This window comes from Ursus maritimus, unplaced genomic scaffold (assembly GCF_017311325.1).
Source record: "Ursus maritimus isolate PB19 unplaced genomic scaffold, ASM1731132v1 scaffold_19, whole genome shotgun sequence".
NCBI lineage: Eukaryota > Metazoa > Chordata > Mammalia > Carnivora > Ursidae > Ursus > Ursus maritimus.
Window position 1 is genome coordinate 40,386,441 of NW_024424341.1, and position 4,159 is coordinate 40,390,599.

The following is a 4,159-nucleotide window of genomic DNA, read 5'->3' on the forward strand; positions in this document are numbered from 1 at the left end:
CTTGCTCCCCAATCCTGTGGATTCTGGAATGCAGCTACCCTTCCCGGGGCTCCTGGTCCATATTGCAGCTTTCACACTCTGCCCAGGGGAGACCAGTAAGGTAGAGGAGAAAAGGTACTCTCTCCAAACCAACCTCATTGCCCCCTGCCCCACCCTCCAAAACTTGGCTAGGATAATCCCTTCCCTGAAGGCTCTTCTTTCAGACATGCCCACTAAAACTAACATGTAAAAGCCCAGCCTGGGAGTTCTGGCTTCTACTGCCACGAAGAATGCACAAGCCAACAGTAATAACCTTGGCTGTTTAAGAAATTAGTTCTCTCATTCCTCATGAGCCCCTCTGTGTGGATGTCTGTATTCTGCAGCCTTTCATGTTAGGAATGTGACTCTGCTTTTCTTTTTTTCCTCAGCAAAGAGAGGCATCTCATACCAAGGTCAAGGTGCATCTCTGGCCCATCTCCCTAACACAGAGCTTTTCTGTCACTGAGGAACTCCTGAAATTTTGTTCTCACTTCCCACAGTGATGACCTCCGAGGCTCTCATTCCTTCCATGGGATCTGGCTCCCACCAACTGTGCCTCTAACCAGATACACAGGGGGTCAGGTGGATTCAGGAAGAGACCCTGTTCCCGGCCTGTGCCTTCTTGGCCTCCTAAGTGGCAAATTGAGGTGCTGGTCTGGTGGTCTCTGGGATGCTATCCTATCCCATTGTGCGTGTTAAGGGTCCAATCACAGACCTCTCTGCAGAGCTGAAGGATCACAGCTTCTGTCCCTGAAAACATGGGGGCCCCAGGAGGGCCTGGTCTCCATCTCTAGACCCTGTGGGCTCCATCCTCTTTTCTTGGCACTCCTGTGTACGGGAGCTTGGAATGAAGAGGTGACATGACATGACCAATGTCTCAGACCTGTGTGTGGGTACGTGGATGTTTTTTCCCTCCTTCTCCATATGTATGTGTATTTGATGAAGGAAAACAAATCCTTCAAACCTCTAGGAGGTAGGTATGATAGCCATAGATGTACTCGCAAAGCAGAGTTGAGATGCGTACAGTACAAAATGTCCTCAGGTAAGCTTGAAAAGTCAAAGATGGCCTGGCACTCAGAGCACCACAGAAGGGCCCCAAGGTTGACAACATTCACACCGAGCCCAAATAAGAACTGCATGTATGACCCAAACCGAATATAACACTACGTTGATTATACTTCAATGAAAAGAAAACAAAGACAAGAAAAAAGAACCACATACATGGCAGAATGGGTCTCTAGAACCTCCTGGTCCCGAATGGAAGTCTATAGGAGGGGCCCAGATGGAGCCGGGCACAAGGAGTTTCCAGCACGTCACTCTGGGACCATGAGGCTTGGAGTGAAGAGAACAGCAGTGGTTAAGCACATGCATCAGAGCCTGCCACGTGTGGAGGGAGCCTCCTAAAGTCCCAGGCAGCGTTTGCCACGTGCTTCTGACACAGCCACTGGAGGCGGCTGGGGCCTCTGTTAGGAGCTAGGAGGACCTCCAAATGGTGGACAGGCTTGTCCTGAGACTGCAGGAACCACAGTTGGCTCACATAGAGGCCTCCACAGGTAAGATGACCCCAGCACCCAGAGACACTTCCTCCAACCCAGCTGTATTCTCCCGCCTCACGTCTCTCCTCTTGTAGCTTGGGTTCCAAGCCCATCACGTCTGTAACACTTTGCTTCACTCTCTGTATTCAACTGCCAGATGAATCCTCACTCCACCTTCTTCCCTTTGACCTGAAGGCTGCTGGGGGAAGTCACTTCCTAGGGAAGATGGCTCTACTCTGAATTAATGACTATCCACCTGAAATAGATCCTCAGTGCAAGTTGTAACTTTGACCACATTTCCCCTTCTACTCCCCTTTCTGCCTTCAGACCTTTCTCACTCTCCTCACACCTCTATCCTCAAGCTCCCCTCTCTGCTGCAAAGCAATTTTTTTTGAGAGAAGGAGAGAGAGAATCTCAAGCAGGCTCCATGCCTAGCAGCACAGAGCCTAATGGGGCCTGAACCCACGACCCTGAGATCACGACCTCAGCCAAAACCAAGAGTTGGACACTCAACTGACTAAGCTTCGCAGATGCCCCTGCTGCAAAGCATCTTAGACCCTCTGGAGCCTTTTCAGAACCTCACAAAATGACCATATGTCTCTACTGTATACTCAGCCTCTTTCTGTTAATGGGATCCTCTTCTCTGACATTGAAATGTGTTTAAATTTCTTCCACTTTAAAAAGCCAATCTCCAAACGGGCACCTGCCTGGTTCAGCTGGTGGAGCATGAGACTCTTGATCTCAGGGTCCTGAGTTCAAGCCCCATATTGGGCGTAGAGCTTACTTAAAAGGAAACAAAAGCACTAAAAAATCTCCCCTCGACCTAAACTCATGTTCAGCTCCTCCCCACAGCTTCGTCACCCACCTAAGCCCCAGTGACAAACCCCGCACTCTCCTAAGCTCCAGACCCTCTTCCCGAAGTGCCTCCTTGGGGCATCCTCCTTGATGTCATGTTCACAGCAGAACTCATGGCCTTCTTTCTATCTTCCACCCTTCCAGATGTGGTCTTCAGGAACTTCCCAGCACTGAGTATTACCACTACAATGGTTTGTCCCAGAGAGGAGAAATCCAGGATTCCCTTCTCTTCCTGACCCTCCATATCTATTTCATCACTGACTTGCATTGGCTTTACTCCCTACTGTCACCACCATAGTCTGTGAGTGGATACCCACTAGTGTAAGAAAGCCATCTATTAGAGTACAGGAAGAAAATATTAGAAATTCTATATAGACTGCTTTCTTTTTAGTCTTTTAAAATTCTTTATTTCTGTTACATAATGTAAATAGTATATGAATAGTGTAGTGGATATATGGGCACACCTGAACATTTCCAGATTTGGTTCCAGACCACCATAATTAAGCCAATATTGCAATAAAGTGAGTCAAATGAATTTTTTGTTTGTTCTAGTGCATATGAAAGTTATGTTTACACAAGACTATAGCTAAGCGTGGAATAACATTATGTCTAAGAAAACAATATGTATAACTTAATTAAAAAATACTTTATTGCTGGGGTGCCTGGGTGGCTCAGTTAAGTGTCCAACTCTTGATTTCGGCTCAGGTCACGATCTCAGGTCATGGGCATGGAGACTCCCTCTCTCTTCTCTCTGCCCTTCCCCTCCCATTCTTTCTCAAAACAAGAACAACAACAACAACAACAAAAACTAGCCCAAACTTAATAAAGTGCCAACCATCATCTGAGCTTTCTTTGAGTCATAATCACTGATCATGGATAACCATAACAAATAAAATAATAATGAAAAAGTTTGAAATATTGGGAGAATGACCAAAATGTGCATAGAGACACAAAGTTGAGCAAATGCTGTTGGAAAAATGGCACCCATAGACTGCTCTACGCAGAGTTGCCACAAATGTTCAATTTGTAAAAAATGCTGTTCCTGCGAATTGCAATAAAAGGAAACATTAAAACAAGGCATGCTTGTATGTAATTTATTAATAAAATGTAGGTGATATTCAAACTTGTTTTCTAATAGAAGTCCAACAACAACAACAACAAAATTTTGAGAGCCCTGGTCTAAATCAGAATCACTTTTTTGCTTGGACCATCAAAATAGCCTCCTGACGTATATTTTATACACACAACTCACCACTTTAGCCATTTTAAGGGTATAGTTTTGATGTGGTTGTGCATCGGCACTACATTCATCTCCAGAACTTATCTTCGCACACTGAGACACTATACCCATTAAATACAAACTCCCCGTGCTCCCCTCTCCCCACTCCCTGACAACTGCCTTCTACTTGCTGTCTCTATGAGCTTGCCTACTCTAGGTATCTCATATAAGTGGAATTGTAGAATATTTGTCCTTTTGTGACTGGCTTATTTATTACTTAGCATAATGTTTCATGGTTCATACATTTGTAGCATGTGTCAGAATTTCCCTCCTTTTTAAGGCTGAATAATATTTCGATGCATGGATAGACCATATTTTGTTTATCCACTCATCCATCAATGGACATCTGGCTTGCTTCCACCTTTTTGACTCTCAGGAATAAATGCTGTTATGAACATGGGTAAAGAAATCTACATCCACTCTTGCCTCCCCCTCTCTAGTCCCTCCCTGCAACAGTAGCCCAAGTAACCCC

The 4,159-nt window shown here is 45.4% G+C and overlaps 1 long non-coding RNA gene across 1 annotated transcript; it reads left to right on the top strand.

The window, feature by feature from the left end:
* The first annotated feature begins 246 nt into the window (after window positions 1-246).
* LOC121103455 lies at window positions 247-3,486 on the top strand. The gene is made up of 2 exons (XR_005835676.1): window positions 247-1,571; window positions 2,553-3,486. It is a non-coding gene; the product is annotated as an uncharacterized LOC121103455 (long non-coding RNA).
* Window positions 3,487-4,159: the final 673 nt, after the last annotated feature.